This window comes from Aythya ferina (assembly GCF_964211825.1).
Source record: "Aythya ferina genome assembly, chromosome: 7".
NCBI lineage: Eukaryota > Metazoa > Chordata > Aves > Anseriformes > Anatidae > Aythya > Aythya ferina.
This window is the reverse complement of record NC_140302.1, coordinates 7,861,517-7,889,201: the sequence shown is the minus strand read 5'-3', so window position 1 is coordinate 7,889,201 and position 27,685 is coordinate 7,861,517. Positions and strand designations below refer to the sequence as shown.

The 27,685-nt window shown below is 41.1% G+C and overlaps 1 protein-coding gene and 1 long non-coding RNA gene across 6 annotated transcripts in view; one reads left to right on the top strand and one right to left on the bottom strand.

Moving 5' to 3' along the window:
• Nucleotides 1-27,685, top strand: part of PRKG1 (protein kinase cGMP-dependent 1) — a 466,559-nt gene that overhangs the window by 228,724 nt on the left and 210,150 nt on the right. The window contains exon 1 of one of the 5 annotated variants that reach the window (XM_084525161.1): nucleotides 6,355-6,501. The exons of 3 other annotated variants lie outside the window; for them this stretch is intronic. The gene's annotated coding sequence lies outside the window, so the exon portion shown is untranslated. Of the gene's footprint in view, nucleotides 1-6,354; nucleotides 6,502-27,685 lie in introns of those variants that run through there. One more of the 5 variants, XM_084525164.1, reaches the window with a different exon arrangement.
• Nucleotides 559-6,228, bottom strand: LOC311439481. Its single transcript, XR_014694746.1, has 3 exons — nucleotides 5,489-6,228; nucleotides 3,407-3,501; nucleotides 559-3,004 (listed from the first exon to the last, which is right to left on the bottom strand). It is a non-coding gene; the product is annotated as an uncharacterized lncRNA (long non-coding RNA).

The following is a 27,685-nucleotide window of genomic DNA, read 5'->3' as shown; positions in this document are numbered from 1 at the left end:
TTTGTCTGCAGACAGCAACATCCTTTGGCAACTGTCGTGTATTTGGAAGGCATTTGCTGCTTCGGTGGCAAGTGGGAGAAACTATTTCTGGTTGAAGAAAGAGGATGGTTCCAGAGCAATACAGAGTGCACTTTCCAGGCTAAAATAGCCAGAAAGAAGATATGATACTTTTTTTTTTTTTTTTTTTTTTTTTTAAATTCGTTTTGTGTAAAAATCTTCCCTGGTTAGAGGGTTTGTGGGGTGTGAAAGCTCTGCATGTCCTGTCTGGCGCGAGCTCCTAGTGAGTTCGCCTGAAGATGCTGAAAAGTGTTGAGATTTTCTTCTGTTTTATTGCCAGTTTATTATAAGAGGTTTCCTGAAAATTTTAAGTACTTGAAATGGGATGCTTTTAGAGCTTGGCTTAAGTCTGAACTAGGAGCAGTGGTGCTGGCCTTACCTAGATATGCTTATTTAACATGAGTACTAAGGGAAGCTTTTCTGAAGTACTTTACATGTATTTATTAATTCTCAGATTTGTTTTTGAATATATGTGAAGTGAGGAATTTAATCGGTTCAGCTTCAAGCAAGCATTTGTCTGCCTTTTCAAAGAAAAACACCAGCCCATGCACTTCTGTGCAGGGAACCAGCGGAACAGCAGTTTCCAGCTTGGTTCTGTTTTTTGCAACTCAAAATGGGAGATTTAAGGTTTTTCTTGCTTGGATTTTTAGCAGTGGAGGTTCGTAATACAAGAATTTATTTCAACAAGACTTGAGAGGAAGCAAACTGATGCATACATAGAAATGATCAGTGTATAATAAGATTAAGGCATGACAGTATTCATGAAATGATATTGATAAAAGCTTTGGCATCCCATAGTGGTATAGGTGGCATTTTTAATGGTATTTGTTTCAACATACAACAACTTAATGCTTAATATTCCTTATGCATCGCTTGAAGGTGTTTCTTTTTTCTTTTCAGGCTAAATTACTTCACTTGGGTAGAGTTTGTTCACAGCCTGCATACTCCATCAAAAATGTTGCTCAGCTAGTTTGTAATATAAAATATTGCCATTACTGATATTCAGAATAGCGTAGAATGATTTAAAAATTCTTGAGATGGAAAGGATGTAGCTCTTCAGCGCAGTTAGGTGCAGTACTGAGCTATGCAATGAGTTAGGCAAAGCGGTGGAGGAAACATGAGGCGAGTACAAATGCTGTGACAGTGTTTGAGGTTCCTCTAATTGCACTCTAGCATGAAGGTTTTCCTTTTATTTGTAATTTCTTGTTTGGTTGTTTTTTAAACATCTCTGCTGTCACTGAAGGAGCTGAATTGGGAAGAGCTGATGCTTGGAGACTAAAACCTTTTCTCCATAAGACAAATGCTTTGCCCTTAGCCACAAAGCACATATAGATCTACCTATCTCAGCACTTCGACCTGGGCAGCCAGGCACCACCCATTCAAAAACTTTGTAACTTGCCACCAAGCCTCCATGGGAGCAGGGCTTCCGATTTCCTGTCTGTACAAAATAACTCAGCATTAGCCAGTAGTAATTGTGGGTTGGGAGCCTCTGATGGTGGTGATAAAATACACAGACTGGCAGTCAGAAGTACAAAACTGTGTAAATATATCTCCTTAATTCAGATTTTTTCTTTAAACTTTTCTCCCATTTCTGCTGGTTATCGTGGAATTAAGTTCCAGCCCTCAAAGGGACCATTGCTTTGCTCAGTGGCAGAAAATATGATGAAAGCATAAAACTATTTATTTTTAAGAAGTGAAATCACCCAGTTATAAGTTTGTTTGTCTGTTTGTTTGTTTGTTGGTTTTCTATCAATAGTTAAGATGTTATTTGTGTGTTGAAAGGCAATCATTGTAAGATACCTTGCACTGTTTTGCCATATCACTGCAGCTGCGTAAGAGCAGCCGAAGCTATTCTCTGTAGTATGTAGCTAAGCTGGACAAAACAGGCATATAAAGCTCCTTAAATTGGAAATACATTTTCTAGCACTTCTGTGTTTTTAAATTTAGATGTGTTCTTTTGTTTGTTGCTTGTTTCTTTATGAACCAGTCCAGCCTGTGAAACCACACAATGTGTTAAGGGTAATTTAGTATATTTTGTTTCATTCCTCAGATAACTTGGTATGTTTTGCTAAAAATAGAACCTAGAAAAATGAGAATTTAATTTTTTCTGTTGTCTGGATGTGCTGTGGCTTCCAAGGAGACTGAAATCCAAGCGTGTAGTCTGTCGCTATCCAGGAGGTTGATGTGCCTGTCTGATAATTGTTATTTTATGGGTGGATCATAAAGTACTGCCAATTTAGGAACATGGTTTCTTCAGTTTATGGTTTTGAGTATTTCCCCATGGATTCCCGGAGAAAGGGTGTGTGAATTTAGTTTAAGAAAAGTTAAAGTTCAGGCAAGAGCTTCAGCAGTTTGCAGGTGCACGCAACAGTTGCTCTTTGAGCTGAAGATGAAAACAGACTATGAAAACAGACTAAAGGCATTCCTCCGGAGAGCATTTGGTGCCTTGATGAGTAATTTTCTCAGCAATCTGACAGGTAGCAACTCGGGTTGATTCACACTGTTTACTGCAAGCACACGGGCTGCCCAGGGGCATTGCGTTACGGGAGGGATTTTATTGCCCTTCTCAAATTTTGAGCATGAATATGTGAGCGCTTGAATTTCCAGCGCTTGTTTTGACAGTGGATGACCACTGAGAATAATAAAAGTGCATGCTAAGTTGAGATGAACCTGCACACAAAGTTTCATGGTGATGATGTTCAGCCCTGTATATTGGTGAGTGACACAGCAGTGACTGCGGAAAGCTGCCTAAGGCAGTTTATCCTCTGAAGATAACTGCAGTGGAGAGAAGTAGCCTTCTGTCATGAATTATACATGTAGCTAGAAGCTGTCCCAGTGTCAAGCCTGGCCTCCAGTTACCAGGTCGTATTATCCATGGTGGAGCAGCAGCTGGGGGTACTTCCACCATCTCGATACCATGCACACTAGGGATGCAGCACGTTCTTGTCTGAAAGATGCAGAAGACCATCACAGACCAACCTCTTTTATAAAAAACAATTAATTAAAAACCACACCAAGCCCTGTGAGATACGGGAAGGCTATTCTTGGTTATTCAGGGTGGATCAAGCGGGCTGAACTCATGTGAAGTAGACCAGTATTCAAGCTTTTAAAACCATGATGTGTGTTGTCATTGTAACTCCAGGACATCTGCTTTTCTCATGCTCTGATTACAATCTTATATTCTACACTTGGCAGCTTCTGTTTTTACAGTTTTGCAAGAATTTACCGGTTCTCTTAGCAGGTTTTTCCTTTCAATAACTGTATTTTATCCTGTTGACAAGCTGTGTAGTGCTATCAGAGACCAAAGTTATTCCTGAGTTTCAGCAAAGCAGAAAGGCAGCAGCAATACCTGGTAAATCACAGAAGGAGATGCCCATCTTCCCTTCCATGTTTCGTTCGGCATCATCCAGGGCACTTGCTCTTTCTCCCAAAGCACTGCATGAGCTTTAAGACAAGAGAAATGACACCAGAGTTTCCCCATTTTCAGATGTAATCAAGAAACAGCATTTTGTGTTCAGCAATGTGTTCTTGTTGTTGATCCTTGTGAGTTCTGTGCAGCTCAGCTCTTAAATAAAAGAAACGCAGAACAGCAAACAGGCAGACATCCACCAACTGTCAACAGATACATCTACCACGGCATGATTTATCTAATGCACTAGGTAGAAATCCTGCCTAAAATTCTTACATTCTGTAACAGACAATAAAAAAGTAGCGAAGCTCTGTGATATAATACAACAGCAAACTCGGGGAACCTTTCTGCAGCATGTCTAAAGATGTTAACGTTTCTACAGAGATGGGATGTAAGAAAGGCTGTAGACATAGAAAAGCTTCTTTGCTTTGAGAAGAGGTGAATTGTAATAAAATACAGTAAAAACCAAATAGCTGCTCAATTATGTAGTAAAGTATAAAACCTATAATTAAATATTAATGTGGGGTTAATATAAAATCATCAGTAGCTATTTATTTTTTATGACAAAACGTTTGAGTAGCAATTATCCCATTATAAAATACATGGCAGGCACATCAAATACGTGTCCTTCACCATGCTCCTTTTGTCCTTTTCTTTTCTATTCCCCAAATGTAATAGTCTGAGCATATCGATGGTGTGGGAATTATTTAAAATGGCAACTTATCGCAGAACATTATCTAAATTTATGCTGTGTTTTTATGTTATGTAGTAGAAGAAAAAAAGTCTTTCTCTAGGATGACAAACGCCTAGAAACAAATCTCAGATATCATGAGAAATAGCATTTCACTCAACACTCACACATTGTCCTGGTCTCATATGTGCCTCTGCTCTTGGAAAGAAGAGGGTATTTTTAGACTAGTATTTTGGCTCTGTGCTGCAGGTGGTGGTCTCACTGCGAAATGCAGAGCCAATTCTGTGTCTCTTCATCTTTAAGCTAACACAGCTGATCAGTAGCACAAAAACTGCTGAGGATTATTATAGCTAAAGAAACCAACAAACCTCGGCTGGCAGTAGCTTAGCATATACACTGAGCGTTTTAACAATACAACCATCCAAAAAAAAAACCTGCTGGCAGACCACTGGAGTAAGTGCGTTAACAGGAATATGCTCCAGCGAAAGCTTGGCAGCTTCAGATGGAAGTGCCCCATCAAAAGAGGTTACCCGTTGCCTTCAGTATTCAGGGGGATGCAACAATACGCTGTAGTTTTTCGCCACTGGCACACTGGCTCATAATCTCGTATGTGATCACAGCATTCAGCCGATCCATGGCTAAATAAACAGCAAGAAACAGTGACTAAAATAATAGCAACAGATTTGGGGTTTGACCGAGGTTTGTAATGCCCAAAATGTCTTTGCAGTCGTTTGGAGCATCTGGGCAGCATGCAGAGAAATTCCCTGCCTTCCTCATCCTCTGCAGATCTGCTGGTTCTGTGGATAATCCAGACTGCTTGGACCATTTTAAAATCAAAATGTAGTGTTTTGGTTGTGAGGAATGTTGGGGGCATCTTACGAAAACGTATGATGGTGTTAAAAAGGACATTGAGTGCAGATAAATGGAAAGCTGCACAGCAAGAGTAGTAGGCCTGTTTCTCTGTGTATGCGGATGGCCTCTGGGCTGCGGTTTATAATTTAGGAACGAGGCCTTGTGCTGTTCTTTGAAAATGTCAGCCTAGCAGTCTCTCTTTCTCAATAATAATAATAATAATAATAATAATAATAATAATAATAATAATAATAATAATAAAGCCAAACTAAGCTCTAGGAGGGTGACAAAAAAAAGAAATGAGAGAGAGGGAAAGTCTGTCCAACCTCATGTAAACTCATGGCTTGCCTTCATGTTGAATACTGCATAGGCTTTTGGCTGCCCTGTCTCAAAGAATCTCTCGTCAAACCAGGGAAGGTTGAAAGAAGATTGAAAAGGGTAATGAAGGCATCTAAAACATGAAATATCCAATGGCTTACCATGCTTTCATCCATAAAAGAGACAACAGAGCAGATATAAGAGAGGTCTGGATGATGACGAGCCACATGAAGACCCCAAGGACAGAGGAGTTGTCCACTTCTTCCTCTGCTACAGGAATTCGAGGGGTGTGAATGAAGTAGCTAGTGGGGTCAGGCTCAAAAAACCACCCACAGCTGACAAGATGGACCTTTGGTATAACCCCTGCTGCCCATGGTTGTGCTCCTGGGTTTTCCCTGCATGCAGCAAGGGAAGATGCTCTCCGTGACGTTCCTGCCTTCATCGCTAGGGTAAGGGCTTCAACAGTGGTCTCCATCTGCCAAGATTGCCATCCATAACTCTGGTTCAACTTGTTGTCTCTGCATTGATTTCAGAGGCCAAGGCTGCAGACTCCAGACTACAGCTTTCCTAGGGAAATAGAAAGATTCTTTTTTGTTTGTTACTAGATGTCAGAAACCAATCTAAAGGAAATCAGCTCTTGAAAGTCTCCCAAACATATGAGCCTTCTTCCGCACGGCTTTGGACCGGGCTACGTGAACAAGATTGAAATGTCTGCTGTGGTTAATTTGATGAAACCTGCATTTTCTGTTTAGACCTGGTTGAATGCTTTCAGTGCTTTGCTACAACTGCAGGATTGAGCAGCTGCATCCTATAGGAGCCAAAACACAGTTTTCAATGTCCTCTCCTTATCTGCATAGATGCTGGGGTTGTAACAGCTTGCTAAATGCAAGCCCTGGTGTTTCCAGCCCCATTTTTTTCTTTTCTGGAAAGAATCAGCTTTAGTGCAGCAAGTGGCATAGGCTAGAGCTTAGCTGATGGTTTATGGGTGTTGGTACAGCTGGGAATAATGAAATACACATTAATTGGTATAATACCTAACAGCTGGCAGGTGTGTGTGCATGTAATGAGCAGCCACCTTGTAAACAGCAGAAGTGAAGTTGTGTTTCAAAGGATATGATAATTGCTTTGCTGTCCTGAACTGTGAGGGGCCAGGAGTCATCTCTGGGATACAAATGTAAGTTCTGCTTTATTATGGGTATGTACTTTTAAAAGAAAAAATTAAGCGTTAGAGTACATAATGTCTCATATGTGTTTAATGAACCAGGTGTAACTAAAAAAAAAATTAAAGTTAAGTAAATGCAGAAGTGGAGGAAAAGAAGCGTAAAGAAAAGTGCTATAAGTCTTAATGTAAAGTTATTTGAATCAAAAATGTGAGTGTATTTGCAATGAAAAAGTGTGAGTTGTTTCTTTCAAAGAGATTAGAGTGCTACGTTAATGGTTGGAGCTGTGCTTCCGCTTCTTGGTGCATATCGTGAGTCTTCTTTTAGTATTATATTCTGATGATTACGCAGTTTAGGCATATATATGCTATATATTACATGGATAACTTTTTGACTTCCCAAGTATAATCCTAGGAGAGCATTAATTGTGATTAGGTAAGAGTAACCCCCTGAGAACAGGTCTTGGATGTCCATGTGATCCATGGTTTCAGCAATTCTCCAAAAGGATTCCTATAAATTCCTCTTAAATGAAGTTATTGGCAGCTGTAGAACACAGAGCCATAAATTGCTTGATGCCAAACTCATCTGAACGTGGGTATGATGGCCTGGGAGTGGCACCCCTGCCAACAGTCACAGGGCTTGTGTATTTGCAGCTGGAAGTACTGCAAAAGTGATGTTAGTGCTGAAATCCAAAAGCTTTGCTTGGGCTTGAAGAGACTTCCAAGATATTCATGAGAATAGTATTGGCAGTAAGGGAGCAGTTTCATGCTATGCGTGGGTCAGTTGCTAAAAAGCAGCTCTACGCCTCCTATAGCTGTGTATACCTCCATATAGGTCTGTATGCCCCTTTGCAGGAGGTCTTTGCCTGTAAAGAGGTTATCACTACTACTACCAAAAAAAGCTGCAAATTTTGGAAGAAAAATGTGATTCTGGCAGATACCTTGCTCTAATCTCATAAATAGCCCATCATCTAAATATTTTCCAAACAGGCACAACCAGCACCTTAACCTTTTTTTAAATCTCACTGCTGGACTTTCTCTACGGGAATCTGGAGAAGTTACTGAGAATTTAATGTCCAAACCTGCCTGCTGGGTATGAAAATCTGTGAGGCCGACGTGCTGCCAGCAGTCCTGGTGCTGGGTTTAACCCCCAGTGCTCATGTGGAATTAATGTTGCAATTCTGCACCAATATAGGCTGACTATGGTCTAAAGCATCTATAAATGGGCAAATCTGCAATGTCACTGGTACTGATGCAGGGTGAAATAATGGGAACGTTTCTGCAAGATCCAGCTGATGAAGGATTAAAGGCTGGGCATATTTGCAATGACAATCAGTATGTATTTATGTAAAACTGGCCAGACGTGCCTGATTTCTTCCTCTGGGAAGATTGATGCCTGTTGCAGATCGAGTGTGCTGAGGCTGTTTGGTTTGGTGCTGCTCATCATTTTGATTTCCAGCACACAGCACAAGGCAGAACTAGTAACACGTGGAAACCTAAGAAGCCTTTCCTGATGAGAGAGCATAGTCAAGCTGAGGTGATGGGCATGGGTCAACAGCACGTACTGCAGTGATCCAAAACCACATAGTAAATGTGCTGGTGGTTGCTTTTTCTGAGCTTTGGTATTAGTGTAATTTAAGGCACAATGACAGAGACCCCAGTAACTCAATCTCAATGCTGTATCTGATCCTACAAGTGAAAATCAGTTTCCAAAGGATGTTTTTCAGTTGCAACTACCAGGGGAGTGGGGAAAGGCAGGCTGTGTCTTTGTACTTATATATATATTTAGAAAAGGCAGTTCCAATACATTTGCATGCAGTTTATCCTTGTGCAGCTTGCAGAAAATGACTGAAGTTGTGTGTGGGTTCTTATCTGATCCTTTATCAGGGTCTTCTCTAGTTTAGGCATTTAACTGTGTAAAACCTTTGACGCTTCCCCTTTTGTGAGTTGAGTGCAGGCTGTTTGAACTGCTGTCACATATTTATTTTCAGTTTGTACTTACATTTTATTTTTTTTGCATTTTTTACTGGAGGATGTTGGTGGTCAATTGGTAAGGGCAGCTTTCCCCTCATGCATTATATGGCATCCCGCAGCACTGCATGCAATCCCAGTTTTGTGTATGGGTTATGTTCTCCCTGACCACACCAGCTTTTTTTTTTTTTTTTTTTTTTTTTTTTTTTTTTTTTTTTTTTGACCAGGAAGCTGTTGCACAGTCCTCAAACTTTATCCCATTTCCTTCATTCTCCCCTGCCCTTCTTTATCAGATCACAGCGTGAGTCCAACGCAGGTCCCTGCAGGCTTGGCCCATGCTCTGTGCCTTGTAGCCCTCGTGCAGGAGAGAGTATTCCCTTTTACCCTGCAACAGCTGAGCTTCTGTTAGAGCCTTTGCTAAGAGGCCACTTGCACAACTTACCTGTTCGTATCGACTCCGTGTTAAATTTGTACCGACTCAACTGGTACCAGAAATCAGACTCAGTGGTGTGCAATTTGCTTGAAGCCCCCAGGAGTCCCTTAAAAAGCTGCAGCACATTTGCCACCCTGGTTTTCCTTTATTGCAAAATCTGACCTAAACCATGGACTGTGTGCTAAAATGATTAGGTTGGCAATCTGAACAACTTGTGTTCACGTATGTTAAAGGCAGCGTGAGTTGATCTAGACAATTTATTACCCTTCACTGGATCTATTTGCTGTAAATCTTTTGTGCTGATGCTTTAATTTGAGAAAGCTTCTCTTACGTCTCCCACTTGTAGTCAGCCAGCTGGGGAACTCCTGTAGCTCCTCACTGCTGAGTGCTCCCGACCCAGCCTCTCTGCTCTTAACTTGGTCTGCCTCAAGTGCTCGTTTCAAAACTTGGGTCTCCATGGCCCTCAGGTGCTCCGGGAAGCTCCCTGCCTGCAGAAGGCTTTATGGACAGACTTTGGCCAGGTGCTTCTCAGCCTCTGTTGGGTACTGTGCCATGGTTTGGCACTGTTCTTGTTGGACCTTGTGCTCTTCTTTTTTCCCCTCATTCAGGTGCAATCACCGTTTTCCAAGGTTATCTTTTTTTTTTTTTTTTTTTTTTTTTTAATTATTTACTTCTTTATTTCAAGTCATTTTGGGGACAGCTGATAAGTACTTCTTCCAACTCTCATAGGCACAGAGACACAATTCTTATGCCACCTTGAATGTTTCTTTTTCCCTTTTGGCTGCCCTCTTCCACTTCCTTTTAACAGGTTTCCTCATTTCTATGCAACTTTTCTCTTTTGGGTTTAAACATGCTGTAGCAGTAGTTCTGATTTTTCACTTTCACAGGAATGCTGAATTTGAGGATCTTGTGACATTGCAGCAGAAACTTTAGAAAGCAGACCTTTTGCACTGGCCCAAGAACTGTTTTTCAGCCAAGTCAAGGGTCTTCTTTAAGGAGGAGACTTTCAGTGTGTACCAAAACTGTTTCAATAACATCAAAAGAATGGCTTTCCACTGGTGTAAGCTTTCCTTGTTCTTTGTTCTGGAAAACTTTCCAATTAAATCTTATTTTGAGCATCAGAAACTGCTGGCCACTGTTTCTGATATCCAGGAAGCAGATCTGCTGGTTGGAAGGTCACAGAGGAAGATGCCTGGAGTGGGAACACAAATGCAATCTCTCTTCTCGAGAGTTATTTTTTATAGCTTTAAAACAGTAAAAATTCAGAAATTTGGCACACTGCAAGGCTTGGGGAGAAGAATATTTGTCTTTTTTTTTCTTAGCATAGGAATTACTGAGGGTGCATTGGGTGCTTGTTGTAGTTAAATAATGCCTTGAAACATTCCCCCCCCCCCCCAAGGATCATGAAAGCAAAACTGGGGGAGGAAAAATCAAGATAGAAAAGAGTTAAAGGCATTTACAGCTATTTACTGAGATCTGAGAGCTTTAAGTAGTTGTTTTTAATTTCTATTAGTGCTCTGCTCAAATAATCCTGTTCTGATTCCACATTTGAATACACGCAGTACAACCATGTTTAATACGCTGCAGGTTCATCTCAGAAGAACACAAAAATATGTACTTTGTAAAATTTCAAATAGATGGAACTAAATGTTAAGGATTACATTCCCCCTGGCCAAAATGACAGAGGCTAATGAGGCACATACCTTGTTCAGCCGGCTAAGGCATGCCAAGGAAGAACTGGAGGATTCAGGCAGTATTAAAGTTGCTGCTGTAGTCCTTGCTGTCTCATCTCTGATTTCTGTCTTCATTGTAGAGCTTCTATACTTACAGAAAACAATTTCTTTCTGGTTGAAGGGGCCTAATTCAGTCAGTTTGCAGTAATTTCAGTGGTGGATTAGACCAAGCTAATTGAATAAATGGAATGGCAGCAAGCTGCAAGCGCATAAATCATCCTGTGGAGGGCAGGAGGTCCAGCTACTCATTCTCTTAATGTTTATCTGCACTTACATGCTTCTCTGGATCATCTACAGAGCACCCAAAATTTCACAGAATCAAAATCCTGGGCAGCAAATACATCACAATTCCCTGAATCGGGAAAAAAATACAGGCTGTGAAGGTACATCAAACACAGCTACTGCAGGCAGCTGAACATGTAGCAGTAGGAACCATGTAATGTTAGCACAGAAAAATGTATGGTAACAAAGATGTTGGGGGTACAGCCAGGAACTGCCCTGAGTTTGCCTTCAGGTGTCCAGAGGTGGATCCATGCCTGGTTTCTGCTTAGTGGCCATCTTCTCTCCTGCCCTTGCTCCTTCGCACATCGCAGTACCAGCTGCAGGTAACCTGCACTGCCTCCTGTGCTCCCTGGCCTGCTATCTTGTGTCTTCTCTTAATAGCTGTGCTCGTTAGTGGCTCCCAAAACTAAGAAAAAACAACAACCAACACTTGAAATTCTGAACACAGCAGCAATGACATGTGGTTAGCTCCAAAGCAGATGAGCAAACTTTACAGAGGAGGCAGCCTTCAGTGCTTTTTAACCTCAATTACTGCTTGCCTTTGGGAGGCAACGTCAAATGATACGTGAGTTATTAAAAACTGCTGCTGGCTGGGGACTGGAGAAATTGTAAAATAATTAATAAATGTCTTTATAAGAAGAAAAAAAGCTCCTCAATATTCAGTCTTTAAACATAATTTCTGATAGCTGAAGTGCTTTGGTACAGCTGAGATGCCTGCTACAACTGCTGGTTTTAAGTTAGCAGTGCTTTTCATCAAAGTTAAAGCGATCTGTAATGATGGAATGATGCTTCTGCAAATCAGCAAGAGATTTTATTTGATGTATGTATTAATCAACAGCTATTTTAGATGTATGCCCCCTACAGACTTCAACAAACATATTGGATTCTTTCTTTTTCCAGACTGTCCCTTGCAGTATGTATTGAAACCCCACAAGCTTATCCAGTGAAATGCACAGCCTTATTTTCTCTTCATATATGTATTTAATGGCTTAGAAGATAGATTCTCATGAGTCATGTTAAGTCCACTGTCATCAAAGAAAGTAAATGTCTACCTCTGACTGTGCAGAATATTCTTGCTGCCTAGATCAGATGCTTGGAGGACCAAGATTTGAAGGTTCAGGGCAAACACTAATAATTTGTCCGTATGCTGATGCAAAGAATTTGAGCAAGGAGTTGGGGTCCTCTCCTCCTGGCAGGCTGCTGGAGGGTTCCCCATAGCTCAGGGATGGCAAAGGACTGTGTGGGGAGACCCGTCTGCATGGGGATGCTTGAGATCCTGTCAAAGCCCAGGCAGATCCCATGTTCAGCCAGCGGGTAGCCCTGTGGTGTGCTGCAGACTAAGTCTGCAAGGAGAGGATTTCCCTCCCGTAAGGGAGGGGAGATCAGGTAGATTTCACCTGGGCGGGTGGAGAAGGTGTTGCTTCTGGTGTGGGGTGAAACGCTGTGGAGAGACCACACATTGCTGTCTGTGCTTAGGAAAATAACAGGATGGCAATATTTTTGGAAGTTCCTGTGTTTTTTTGTTTGTTTGCTTTAAGACAATGTCATACCATCTTCCTCCTGCCTTCTTGCTGAATGAATAACAAAACCTGTTTTTCAAAAGGCATAATGCTTAGTCCTTCTGTTTCATAAGTGATCTTTTAAGATTGCCCTTTTCCATTTCCCTGCCTGTGCTTTTTGTATTGGGTGGTACTGCTGTTTGACTGCTGGTTTATTCAGGCTATAGTTGCCTGCTCTTTTCCAACGGCAGAAACAACAAAAGTCCCTTCTCGGAGATCAGAGACTGAAAAAGCAAAGCAAATGGGCTAAATCATGACCAGACGCCAAATCTTCTGCTTCTATGTAGCTAGAACAGAGTGGACCTCTTATTAAATTGTGTGATGCCTGCATAGCAAAAAGTCTTGCCCTTCCCCAGAAAGATCACTAGATCACTTGTTCATGCAGGCTAATGATTTAATCCTTTTTTTTTTTTTTTTTTTTTTTTTTTTTTTTTTTTTTTTTCCTTCTGTGTTCAGCACATTGCTGAAATGAAACACTGTAGGGGAAGTAGGTTGCTAATTGCTTGCAGTGTTATCTTCACACAGCTGTACTGAAGCTACCATCTCGTTTCACTAGAGCCAGCAAGCAGCCAGCATATGGTGCTCTTCTTTGATCCCTTTTGACCTGTTTGGATTTCAAACCGCACACCAGCAGGATGAGGCTCGTCAGCCTGCGTTGAATTTCCCTGCCTCAGGTTGCACTCCAAATGCCACTTTGCTGAGGAGGAGGAAGAAGAAGAGGTGCTAGAGATTTCTCCCTATCACCTCTGAACAGCTGGATGTGCTGGGGACTGGACTGCAGGGGGAATGTGTGACCCGCTGGTTATGCTGCTATGTCAAAGCAGAGAGTAGTCTTGGGGTGAATAAACCCAAAACATCATTAAACCAAGTAGGAGCAGCAATAGGATGTGATGAGTTCTCTGCCCAGTCACTTGTAAGTCAGAATATTGGGAAGAAATAATCCCCTGGAAAGACGTTTAAAATCTGATTAAGAAGCATCAGATGCTATGGTCTCGTTCTAATGTTGGATACTTCGGGGAATAAAAGTGTGGAGGCTCAGGGCTGGACTATAATTCCACAAAACATTTTCCTTTCAAGGAAGGGTGAGTTTGTGACCCCTGCCATGACTTCGGCTGGAATTACATGTGTTTGTCAAGGAGGCAATGATTTGTTTAAGAACTATATCCCAAAATATTAACTCTGGCACTGAATAAAATGTAACAGAGACTCCTGAACACGAGTGCTTGTTAAAACTTATTAAAGTAAATGCATCATCAAAACAGGCAAATGCTGAAGCAGGTCAAGCAAGGGAATTTTTTGACTCTTGCTAGGACAGCAATGCATGTCAGCAGCTGTATCTGGCTTGCAACAGGAACGTCCCCTCCATCTTAGTTTAGACTTCTTTAAATGGCTGCTTGTATGTGTCACTTCTGCTGGATTTTCTGCTCCTTAAAGGTAAAGCTGGTCAGGAGCTGGGACCAGCTAACCAGAAATAAGACTTTCTCTTTGTCTTTCCAACAGGGCTGAAGTTGCACTCATGTTTTTCATTCTATGGGCATTGCAACAGCAAGTGCCAGCATTTGCTGATGAATTAACGGAGCTACTAAAAGCTTAGTATTTCAGGCTATGCAATGAGGTTTGAGAGGAAAAAAGAAAAAAAGAAAAAGCTGTAGCACTCCATTATTTTCTCCCTTGTTTAGCTGATCACAGCTCTTACTGCTGGTGCCTTTCCACTGGCATGACAGGGGAAGTAATCATCTATTAATTAGAATCATAGAACTGCCCAAGTTGGAAGGGACCTGTAAGGATCATCTAGTCCCAACTCCTGGCACCACACAGGTCTACCCAAACTTTTTTAGACCATATGACTAAGTGCACAGTCCAAAAGCTTCTTAAATTCAGACAGGCTTGGTGCAGTGACTACGTCCCTGGGGAGCCTGTTCCAGTGTGTGACCACCCTCTTGGTGAAGAACCTCTTCCTGATGTCTAGCCTAAACCTTCCCTACCTCAGCTTAACACCATTCCTGTAGGTCCTATCACTGGTGATTAAGGAGAATAGGTCAGCGCCTGCCCCTCCGCTTCCTTTTGTGAGGAAGTTGTAGACCACGATGAGGTCTCCCCTCAGCCTCCTCTTCTCCAGGCTGAACAGGTCCAGTACCCTCAGCTGCTCCTCATACGTCTTCCCCTCTAGGCCCTTCACCATCTGCGTCGCTCTCCTCTGGACACTTTCCAACGGTTTTACATCTTTTTTGTACTGTGGTGCCTAGAACTGCACACTACTCGAGGTGAGGCCGCACCAGCACAGAGTAGAGAGGGACAATCACAATTAAGATTTGGGAAAGAAACTTAAGAGACAGGCTAAATTATCTGCCTTATATGTGTGTCTCTCAAAACACAGTCCCTTTTCTTGGGAAGCAGGAAGGTTCTCACGCAACTCTGACTGTTTTATTGGTCTATGGGTATTATCCATGGTTTGCGTTAGCTTGTAGTGTTGATGTTTCTTCTTTTTCTTCTTTTTTTTTTTTTTTTTTTTTTCCCCAGCCAAACACTGTAGTTAGTGTGCTCTTTTCATGGCTCAGCACTCAACAGCTTGAACGTGTCAGAATTAATGAGGGGGAGAACGACACTGTAGCGACTAGAAGTGCAGAAAAGAAGATGTAAAGAAAGAGGAGATGAGCATCTGAGTCACAGCTTAAATTTCAGATGAAGAATTAAAGCGCTATTATCTTGTCAAATAGTTCAGTGCCTTTTAAACAACATGACCCAGTGCTCGTCATTACCCTTTTGTATCTGTCGGTGTCATATCACACCATGAGTGCCTGTCTTTGTGTCTTCTGCCCTTTTCCGTGGAGGTACCTTAGATATATCCTGCCATCTCAGATACCTACCTCTTGTTTGGACAGGGTCTTGCTTGAGTTTTGAGATTGTTTGATGGATGTAGTCCCCCAAAATGCAGCTTTTCTTGAGGGCAGAGACATGCAGCACTGGGCAGTGGATGTGGTGCACAGAGGTGTTAATCTAGCCCATGCTCTGCAGTCTACTCTTTGCTCTTTAAGAATGACTAAAGCATTAGGAGCTGTCACTCTGAACTCCCAATGAGGGAGTGACAGATCTATAATCCACTCGTTATATGTGGCTTACATTCTCCGTAAGCAGCAGTAAGGGGGGGGAAAAGTCACTGGCGTAACGAAATACGGCATTTTTTCCAGGCACCATCTGTACGTCCATGGGAGGTGGCTTCCCCAAACTAGGAAAGCTACTACAGGATCTTGCATGGAAATAGAAAAAAATATGGCTGGGGTTGCATTTTCAGACAAGGAGCAGTGGAGAGCAGCAAGAAGGGAAGGTTTTAAGCTTCTCATTGCTAATTTCATGGCATCCACAAGACACCTTGTAAAAAACATGCAAAGCAAATAGATCTACATGACAGCTGATGGACAAGGTTCTAAAAAATGTGCTTGCTGGAATAATTTTTGTGTAGTTATTTCAGAGTAAATTTTAAGTTGTATCAAAAGCTCCAGTGAGCAGTTATGATTTTTAGCAAAAATGTAAATCCTAGACGCAAGCTTAAACAGTCCTGTATATAGAAACGTAAAAACTTACAACAAAGCCCCTTCTGTGAAGCACGCAGTGATGAAGCAGCTCTAAAAACCTGCATTGTCATCCTCCTTTTGGAAACTGCAGCCAAACATTGGGCAGGCACAGCTCTTCAGGAGTGGCTGAATTACAAGGGGAGAGATTGGTAACTTGAAGGAGACCCTGGGGATCCCGTTAGTTCCTGCAGCAAACTCTATGTGCTGGAGCTGTAAAGAGATTTTATGAACAGCAGGGCTGAGAAAGGTAGCACAGGGATATTTTGCTACTCGTTACCGAAGAGAAAAAAACCTCTAATCTATCCTATACTCTAATTTCATAAACTTCTGCTGCTTTAATTAGGCATTTCAATCAATAGAAACATCTCCCCTGAAAGGTATCCCCAGTCAATTAGTTGTATGTAGTGAAGTCATATATGTCACTTCTCTCATTCCTGTTGGTTTTATTCATGAACTAAAGTGTTCCACGGTGCAGAATTGTAAGTGCAAGCGTCTGGCTGCGTAAATGGATTTCCACATGGCTTCGTGCTGATCTTTATGAGAAGTTGGCTGTACAAGCTACCTTTTGGAGCTAAATAGCCAAATAGCACCTAGAGCTGAACAACAACAACAAAAAAAAAGGCAGTAAGATAATGGTTTGATACTTTTTAGAAAGCATCATTAATTTTCCTATATGTGAACAGCTCTTTTAAAAAAAAAAAAAAAAAAAAAGCTTTCCTTTAAAAAAATAAAAATTGAAAGAGTGGAAGATGTATTCCCTAGAGCTGTACATAGTTTCCTTTAGAAAAACAAACAAACATCGATAAAGCTGTAACTCCTGCTCATTTTCAGTCACTCAGTATTGAGGTCTGTGTGTGTTGCAGTGCTCAGAGAGTATGGATGGAAGAAAGGACCTTGTTGCTTTGCAGCTTGCTGGGACATTACAAATTAAAACCATCCCTTTCCTCTTTTTCCATGACTCTGCTTGAAGTCCGGTGATTACTCTGAGGGAGAAAGGAAGAAGGAAACTGCACCTGGCTTTTGTATTAGCTCTACTGTGGGTAATAATGAAGCAACAAAAGAGCTAATGCATATTCTTGTGATGAAAAGATGGGTATGTGTTTCTTAAAGTGAATTCAGGAGACCTGAAGTCCCAGCAAAGCATCCGGCCAGCAGCAGCAGAGATGCTTTCCTCTTTTCTTTTCCAGAGATATCAGTAGATAATGCTTTATAGGTTTTATACATGTAAGTGCTGTGAGGCATAATCAATACTTACGAAGTGCTTCAGCTTTCTTTTTTGAAAAGGCATTGCATATGCACTTCTTTTTGTTACTTTAACAAGCAACTCCTTTCTGGTAGCCACATATCTTTAAAGCAGCATTTTCTGCCTTGTATGCACCCTCTTTAGGATATGGAATGTTGTTTTTAATTGTGTATTTGATGTCTTACCCCCAATGAATAATCAAACTAGCTCAAAACTTTTGCAGGTCATCTCAAAAATTAACCCCAAGTTCTGTCCTACCGGTTCTCATTTTCATGCCTGCTCCTTTTGTTTATATTTTTACCAACTAGCCAAGCCATTTCCCAAGACGATTTTTCATGCTGAACACCAAAATATGTCTATTTTTCAACTATTTTATATCTAAAAAACACTCTCAGCAGAAGTACCGTCGAAGGCATATTTGTCCAGACTTGAATTTCTTAAGAAATGGAACAACTTAAACTGCAGGACATATTTATATGGTCATTATAAATTTGTCCCTAAGGTCGATGTTCTCGATGAAGAGGTCCCAGGAACCACAGATATTGCAGCCTGAGATTTCCTTTTTCTCTCAGGACTCCCTTCTTTGCTTATAACACAAAGCCACATACAGGTCTTCTACCCCATTCTGTTCGCTAGAAGCAGAGCAACTCCGTATCTGCAGTGCAGAACTTTGAGGGACTTGGTTTATTTTCTCCTTTTCATGAATAATTGGAGACACTTTGTTTCAAACCCTCTTCAAGAGTTCACGTGCAATATGCAGTTATCAGTATTTGTTGCATAGAATTAGATGTTTGGGCAACTGAACGTTAAGCTTCTAACCCTGTTGGTTTTCCATTAACTCATCCAACAGATACCAATTACCATCAAACTTAAAATAGTACTTGAAGTGATTTTTGTGTCTTTCAAATTGTTCTGAATACATTCTTTATAAACTACTTTAAGGAACTCTTTCAGCTTTCGTCTTGTATATGGATGTTCAATAGTATAATACGATTTATTAAGTAGTTCGTGAGCTCTTTGTCAAGGAAAGTGAGTTTAATTAAAAGCCTTGAAAAATGTCCATATCATAGAAATGTAAGAAGAGTAGAACTATATTTATACAGCAGGGATGAATAAAATGACATAGTAGAGGTTATGTAAAATAGCGGTTAGCTTAAAGACAGCAAGTGACATCTAATTACCATTTTTTGTAATACAAATTATGTGGACATGCTTTGAAATTCAAAGGAAAAAAACCCTGACACAATTAAAGACTTTCATAATGCTTAATTAATGTTTGTCATGTTAAGGCCAGGAAGTTATGAATCTCCAAAAGAGGTCGTCAGATATTTGGGGAAGTAATAGGAGGCCTTGGAATTAGGTTAGAGAAAATCCAACATTATATATATACACACACCCTCAGGTGTATACCCTTAGGCAAACACCATGGGTATTCAGGAGTTGGACTTGATGATCCTGGTGGTTCCCTTCCAACTCAGGATATTCTATGATTCAGTGCATGGAAACACCTTAGATGGTGTTTCCTGAGTAACTTGGGAGATTTCAAGCAGTTCCCTTTGAAAAATGGGGTAAAGAAGGTAGTGCAGAAGGTTGGGTTACACTCTTATGGGTAATGGATAAACTCAAGGCAAGAAGGAAGTCTATGAAATGTGAAAAAAGACAAGAAGGAAGTCTATGAAATGTGAAAAAAGACCTGGCCACTTGGGAGGAATACAGGTATTCTATCAGGACCTGCAGGGATGTGATGAGGAAGGCTAAAACCTATTTGGAAGTAAATCTGGCAAAGTAGGTCAAGGATAACAAGAAAAGCTTTTTTTAAAGTATGTCAGTAGTATAAGGAAGACTTGGAAAAATGTGGGTCTACTACTGAAAGACGTGGGTGCCCTTGTAATGGGACAATGAGAAAGTAGAGATACAGAACACCTTCTTTGCTTCAGTCTTTACTTGTTAAGACTGCCGTTCAAGAATCCCAGACCCTGAAGGTAAGAGAGAGAGTCTGGGGAAAGGAAGACTTCGCTTTTGTTGAGGAAGATATGATCAGAGAGTGTCTAGCCAAAATCAACACACGTGGGCCCCGATGGAACGCACCCATGTGCTGAGAGAGCTGGCAGATGAGATTACTGAACCACTCTATTATCTTTGAAAGCTCTTAGAGAATGAGAGAGGTGCCAGATGACTGGAGGATAGCCAATGGCACACCAGTCTTCAGAAAGGTGAAGGAGGAGGATTTGGGCAACTACAGGCCAGTCAGCCTCACCTCCATTCCTGGAAAGGTGATAGAACAACTTCTTCTGGAAGCCATCTGCAAGCAATTGGAAGAGAAGAAGTTTATCAGGAGTAGTCAACATGGGTTCACCAAGGGTACATTGTGCTTGACCAACCTGGTAGCCTTCTGTGATGTCATCACTGGCTGGCTAGATGAGGTGAGAGCAGTGGGTGCTGTGTACCTTGACTTCAGCAAGGCTTTTGACGCTGTCTCCCACAACATCCTTGTAACAAAGCTTAGAAGGTGTGTGGGAGATGAGTGGACAGTGAGATGGATTGAGAACTGGCTGACTGGCAGGGCTCAAAGAGTTGCGATCAGCAGTGTTGAGTCTTGTTGGAGGCCTGTCACCGTAGGGAACCTGCTTTTAGCAGGGGAGTTGGACTCAATGATTTCCAGAGGTCCCTTCCAACCCCCTACAATTCTGTGATTCAGGCAAGAAAAGTTCCCCGGGTCCTACACAGTACGGGGTGTGGGTTATTGGGTCTAGTGCTGGCTGACAGGGTGTTGCCAGATCCCCCCACATAAGGGTTGTGCAGGCTGTAAGCCGTAGGACAGAGTACAGGGGTGAAATCCTCTCACTGAAGTTAACGTGTGGCTCAAGCCTTACAAGGGCTTGAATCATTCAGGTTGGAAAAGACCTTTAGGATTGTCTGCTCCAACCTTTATCCCATTCCTGCCAAGTCTACCGTTAAACCATGCCCTTGAGCTCTACATCTGCATATGCTGTGAAGACCTCCAGGGACAGTGGAGTTGGTCATGCTCAGGCTGCCATCTCATTATCCATAATCCCTGGTGCAACGAGGCAGGATTCATGCAGGTGGGCTCAACCCACTGCTGGGGCTAAGGTGCGACCCACCTGGGGTGGGCACCACGGCAGCTGGGGCAAGACGAGCGCTTCCCTTGAGCCTGGATGTCTTCACAGCTCATGTTACGATCCATGATGTTTGACTTGCTTACTTTTTGATAGTGCAAATGACCTTATTCTGTTGAAAAAGAGAAAAACTAGAAAGCAGGCAGCAAGAAACAGGAAGAGTTAGACACCAGGTGACAGTCTACCAGAAAGCAGCTCTGGGTGTTATTTAATATAGTTCAGTAGGATTTTCTGAAAGTGTGCTACTAGGAGCCTTCGTATGTTCTGTGTGTTCTTTCTGTTTGCATGATACGTTTTCTTTAGAGCCTACTGAATCCTCTCCTTTAGACTTGGAGAAGTCCCAGGAGGGATTGGTTGTGGAGGGACGGAGTTGTGCCTTTTTTTTTTTTTATTATTTTTTTTTTGTTAGTAACCATTTCCATTGGTTTCTTTTCTTAGTCATACCTGATCTTAACTAGGCATTCCTGTGTAAAATATCCAGTGCTTTTTTCTATGTGAGAGATATAAAGTTCTTGGGATATCCTGGGTCTTCACGGTTTGTTGTAGTGAGAGCAAAACTCTCTGGAAAACTTATACTGAATCACGTCCTTCCTGCTTTGTTTCTTCCTCATGTAATCTGAACACATTATTAGTCTCCACTGAGACAGGTGCTTATACAGTGGCCAAACCTAACTATAAAAAAGATCCACGGTATACGTGCAAGAACATCCCTTGCTTTAAGAGTGAAGTTGTGTTGAAAATTTCTGTACCTTCCTTCCTCAGCGTGATGCTCTGAGAAGGGGTCTGGTGCTGAGGAAGAAAGGTGGGGGTTGGTAGGGCATGGGGAAAAATGGGAGAAACCTCTGGATTTCACATCCCAGCCAGCATGAGTGAGAGAATGATGTCCAGTATTTGCATCTCTCTGCTGTAACACATTTTATAGTAATTAGTGCTTTTCCTTGTGCCTCAGTTGCTGTCACCCTGCAATCGTCCTTCATTTAAAAAGAAACAGAAAAGAGGTTTTTACTCTTGTGATTGCAAGACAGGCTGGAAACGCGGAGGAGGAGCACTTACTTGCAAAGGCTGCAAAACCAGAAGGCTGCTGCCTAGAGCTCAGTGGTTGTTATGCACTGAAAGCAAGATTGCCCCTGTACCGGTGCCCTGGCCCTGCAGTGGGACCCTAGAAAACGAGCACCATGCAACCATCGCTGCCTGCATCTGACTCCAAATCAGGGTGTCCTTCACGTGGCAAAGAATAGGCTCTATTTAGCAAAACAGCACGCAAATCCAAATAAGAAGTTAATTCTATCTGTGTCCTGAAAAGAGCTGAAGTACTGAAGCACTTCACTTGTTTCCTGTGAACAGCACTTGCCCCCAATTCTCCACATGAGCAGTATAGCCCAGGAGTTGCAGTGCGCCATGGTTTTGTGATACATGCAATGTATGCACTTCTAACATTGAAATTCAAGTTAGTCAAGCTCAGAGAGGCAAACAGCAGAAAAAAATGTGAAGCATCAAAGTGAAGATGAAATCTGTCTTTACCTACTCCAGCTCACAGGAATATGCCAGTAATTTCAGGCACTCATAAAAGTGCATATTTATGCATACTCTGCTTTAAAGGCTATTCCCAAATGGGCAGTTCACAAAGACGTGGATGGAGAAGATGCAAACTTTACTGCACATGAACACTGCAATGCTGGATTTCCACCGTGCATGCAAAGAAAACCCTGTTTACAGCCCAGCTCCTCAAGGAGGATGCTGCAGGGGTATCCTACTGCCAGCCTGAGAACAACCCCCAAAAATTCAGTGCATGGCATAAAGTGCTGCTGAAACACAGGCACCAAGCATCCCTCTGTTCATTTTAATGCTTTGTTTTGGATGTCAGGGCATCCAAAATCATCCTGTGTGCCACGGTTAGGATTGATTTTAGGCTCATGGGATATTTATTGTCTTTTTCTTCACATTCTTCTTAATACCTGTCCTGTTCTATGTGCCAGGAAAAGCCATGGCTCTCACCAGAGGATGCAAAAATAAAAAAAAAAAAAATAAATAAATAAATAAAAGCATTGACTGCTGCTTCTGTGGATGTGCTTTTATTTTTTATTATTAAACACTGATATTTGACTTCTTTTCTTTTCTTTTCTTTTCTTTTCTTTTCTTTTCTTTTCTTTTCTTTTCTTTTCTTTTCTTTTCTTTTCTTTTCTTTTCTTTTCTACTGTCCCATTTTACGGGCACATGGATATAAACTGTGCAAGGAGAAAAAGCATTAAAATATTTATCTTTGCCTGAATGCTGCATCTTTCATTGTCCAAATATAAAATTACTCTGTTTGCGCAGTACGGGGTGGCAAAATATCACTGTGGAGTTCAGTGAAGGGACCTGTTGAGAAAGCAGACAGGATTGGGATGAACTCATCATTGTACCGGTGCCATCACTGTTAGAAACTTGAAGCACAAATGTCTGAGAGTAGAGAAATTTGTTATTGCTCCAGCTGTTAAATACATCCCCTCTGCGTTGCTCTGAGCAATATCTCGAAATGGAGTCTGCTGGGGCTTCATTCATGATTCATGATGTGTCTGGAGGGGTAGAATAATTCAATATGCTCCTTCTGTTTAGTTAAATGTACACGTGCTTTTCATCATTATTTTATAAGATGCATGCTACAAAATACAAGGAACTGGAAATGACTCTTCTTGCTGAAGCTTAATTTTTACAATAATCCCGCAAAACTGAACATAAGTAAGAGGATGGTTATGTTAAGAAATTCTACTTATCGTTGCTGGCAGAAAGACCCTGTTTCTTTGCCTGAGGCTTTCTTGGGAAAAGAAACAGTGATTTGAATAAAACATCCTAAAAGCAAACGTGAGGTGATAAATTCTGCCTATGGTGACAGGCAATAAAATGTCCGCGGTACCATTATGCAGTCAGCACGTGCTTTAGCGAAGGACAATTTGCTCAGTGATCCTGAAAACTTTGGAAAGCTTCAAGAGAGCATGTAAAAATTTGGGAAAATGCTAAAATATTGCAGGGCTTTGAGTATCTCACTCCATTTTGAACTAATGCACCTATCTGTGCAGTGTACTTGATGTAGTTGTGATTTTAAGGTTTTAAAACATATTTAAATGTCATATGCATAAAGGTTTGCTCCACTGGCCACAGTTTAATGGGCAGGGTGTGATGGACCTTGCTTTTCAGAAAAACAGACCATTTAAAGTCTCTGGTGGGAAGATTGTTTTCCAACAGCGCTCCCCAAAAGGTTGATTTATGTTCTGGTGCATCTTAGCAGCTGCACCAGAAGTACTTCCCACATGTATTAACATATGATATAAATAATCATATAGCATGTATAACATCAAGAATACTTATGTTACTGTTTTGTAAATATTTTTTCAATTAAACTTTCCTGTCACCTCCTTCTCCATTTCATTGCCTTTGCACATGGTGCAGTGAGAAAAGGAGTAGCTCATGTCTGAGCCTGAAGTTCATGATTTTCACTCGCTGGGTCCACAAGAATAAAATAATGGGGAAGCAAAACTCTTTCCTTCTGCAGACTGGGGAAACAAGCAGCGTAAGGAACACCCTGTAAAGCAAGAAAATGATGCCACAGAAGGGATCAGTAATGCATTATCCCCATTTGTTAGTACTTTAGGTAAAGAAAGTCTGAATTTAGTCTGAATTGTTTCTTTAATGTTTATGGAGATAGGTATTCTACCCGTTCTGATGCCACAATAATATCATGTAACTACTACCAGTATGTAGATTGAAGACCAGACAGACAAAAGTTGCCATGTAAAGCAAGGTGCTACAGTTTTGGAAGGAGAAGTACCAGTATCAAACATCTATGAGTGCATCTCTCTGCTGGCACTGCCTACGGTGTCATGGTGGCGAAATCACATCGGGCAGTGGGAAGCTCTATAGGGTCAGCTCAGTGCTGGCTACAGCCTAGAAGTTGGCTTTGGTTTGTCCTCCGTGGCTGCCGGTAACATCTGGGCTCCTCTGGGTTCTAGCGTGCTACCTCTTTGCAATGAATTTCATGTCTTAAAATACCATATTGCACAAAAATGTCCTAACGAGGTGCCTCGCTCTGAAACCTTTCCCTGCCTTGCTGGAGGGAGACAATCCAAGAGCATCACAAGCTGCTGAATCCTTCAGGCGTGGTAATGAAGTATATGTACTTCTGGAGGCACGGTGAATAACTCAGAAAACAACACACTTTCCAAGCAGAGAAAATGGCATTATGTTGCCTTGCTTTCTGCTCCGGCCTGCTGCAGAGACCTCCCAGTCAAAGAGCCAGCTAGCGAACCCAACACAGCCAGCCAGGAGGTGCCCCAGCTCTTAGTTTTGCTGGGGAGTCTCAATTGAAATAACAAGTACTCACCATGTTGACTGCTTTAAATGTAAACTTGAGTATTGATTTTTTTTCCTTGTCCTGTTTTGACCTGCAAAATTTCAAAAAAATTTGCTGTGGCACTCACTGTTCATTCCTGTTTATCCAAGAGCATTTTGCAACAGTACAAACCTGGGCTTGGTTTCACTCCTTGCAATGCAATGCCTTCACCTGGAGTTTCAGATTCAACATGAGCTGTTTCTTAAAGGAAATCTTGACAGAAAGCTTAAGAAGTTGTGCCTTTCATAGAATCATAGAATATCCCAAGTTGGAAGGGACCCATAAGGATCATCAAGTCCAACTCCTTTGCTGAGGTTAATTTAAGAATTCTGTTCTTGTACTGCATTTTTCTAAGTATCTAGAGCCTTTGTTAGGAGCTTGCACTGAATTGTCCTTTTGATGGGATTGCTCATCTCTAACATGCAATTAAAATATTCAGAAATTACTGCAGACTTCTAGGCATCATCTCATACCCTCATTTATAGAACTGTGGCTCCTAAAAATGCAGTGATAATACCATGTAATCAATAATTTAGAGGTCCCAGCAATACTTATGTCAGCACTCCTGATCAACGATATGGAAAACAAATACTGGTTTCCTCACATTTTAAGTGTGCTCTGGGAATCAAAGAACTCATCTCCTTGTTCTGGGCATCCCTGTTTTCATCCTTGCCTCTTCGCATTTGTCACAATATTTATTTTACAATATACTCAAGGTTGTGAACATGCATATTGCAGTTTTGCTACTTTTTTGGTGCCGGCTGAAATTTTAGCGGCTTCTAGGATGATCAGTGATTGTATTATGTGCTGTTATAAAGATAAAACTAAACCCCAGCTATAACATTTTAGTATGAAAAAATATGAAAGAACCAATAAACTTTAATTGTGATGTAACTCCATTTAGCATCTTTGATTGCAGTATAATATTTTATATTTTTGAGTAGGCTTATGAAGCCCCTGTTACAGATAAACGTACACACATCTGTTTTCAGTGTGTTATTTATCACATTCCCTTATGTTTTTTATTTTTACAGTCAGAGAATAAGGTACTCTCCTGAAATCACTCTTCGCAAAAAATTCTATTGCCAGTGTACAAAACATGCTCTTTGCAGAGGGAGGGACCCCAAAATCCCTGCATCACCTCTCAGTATCTTTTCTAACTTGATTACTCATTTTGGAATTGACTTCATGGTATACATGCCATGTACATAGCTTTCATCATGGGGCATTCCTAAATCTCTCTCTCTGAAGTTGTTAATATCCACAAATCTTACAGAACTCATACTGCTCATGCAGTAACCCTCTAACACATTCACAGAGGATTTTAAGCATAACAGGAGATGATGCTCACACCTGATTATAAGGGTCTTATTGACATTTGAAGCTCTACTGTGATTAGCCATTATTAACACATCTGTTTATCATCAGGCACGAGAAATGTGAATATAAAGCACCAGCAATTATTATAATTAGTGGCACAAAAGTGCATTGTCTGCACTTACCTTTACCTGAGCTGCATGGCCTTTGTTAGGGAGCTAGTACACACCTGTATATGTAGTAACAGGTTATATAAAAGTATGTGTGTGTGTAAGTATGCATAGTTATATGTATACAGTTATATACATACAAATATATATGTATATTTAAGTTGAGTGTATGAGGGACGTGACTTTTTCTAGACTCATTAAATAAACCTCTGGTCCTGTGTTCTCATGAACCCTGCCAGCTGCAGAGATTTGTCTTACAGAGCAATTTCTAACAGAAATAAATGGGTCCTTGTTTTGCTTGAGAGGTACTAAATTACATTTGCCATTTACCTAACTGCATTAAAAGACCGAGTACGAGCATGCACAGCATGTGCTGCGCAGCAGTGACTTTGTGGTCTTTGGGGATTGATATCAAAAAAGATGTAGTGCTTCATAAAGTGCCTGTGGATCAGAGGGGGATAAGTGAGCGTTGGCTGCTTATCTGTCTCATTGGTACCAGTGTGGGCCTCAGAGATAGGTGGTATCTTTGCAGCTACATCTGAATCCATTGTGGGGAGGAAAATACACCATGTGTGTTCATCATTCTTGAAATGCCTGAAATAGAAAGAAGAGTTAGCTGATTACCATCAGTCACAGATTTAAGGCAGTAATACTGTACCTCCTATAAATGTGTTTGACCAGCTGATCTCTGCCAAGGAGGGGAAGCTCTGCCTTTTGGAGGCTTTGCAGGTGGTACTTGCTCTGGAATTGTGTGATGGATACCAACAGGAACTTGCTTCCAGGTGCCAATCGAATGCATCCGTTACAGACCAGCTGGTCAGAATTAGTACTGCAATGAAAATCCCATTTTTCAGTGTTATTTGTTTGCATAATATGATAAATATGTTAACATGAATATGTTGTGAAGCAGCAGAGTTATTTGTAGGAAGGATACAAATTCAGAATTACAGGAGTCAATAGAAAGAAATGAAAATTCTGGTATTTGCTGTCTTCTGAGCTTACTCAACTAGTGGTGTCAGCTTAACAGTTATGCCTTTGCTATGAAAATTGTATGAAAACAATATAGGCAAAGTGTCTAATTTCTCACTAAAGAATGTCAGCACATGAAGAAATACCTATTTCTGATGAACTACTAAGATATGTTTATAGTATTTGTTCACGCTAGGGCGCTGTGTTGTCCTGCTGTTGGACATTTTAGTCCAAAGTATTTCATTCATTTTTGTCACAATCACTAATCTATTCCTTTAAATAGTCAGTTATCAGTGTTTTTACCATTCACAACCAATCAAGTTGCCTTTCTGCTTTTTGTGACAATCATGCATCATACTGAATAAAAACAAAACAAAATAAAACAAAACAACAACAACAACAACAACAAATGAAACGGCCAGGCTAGTTACACTTCTTCACATCTGA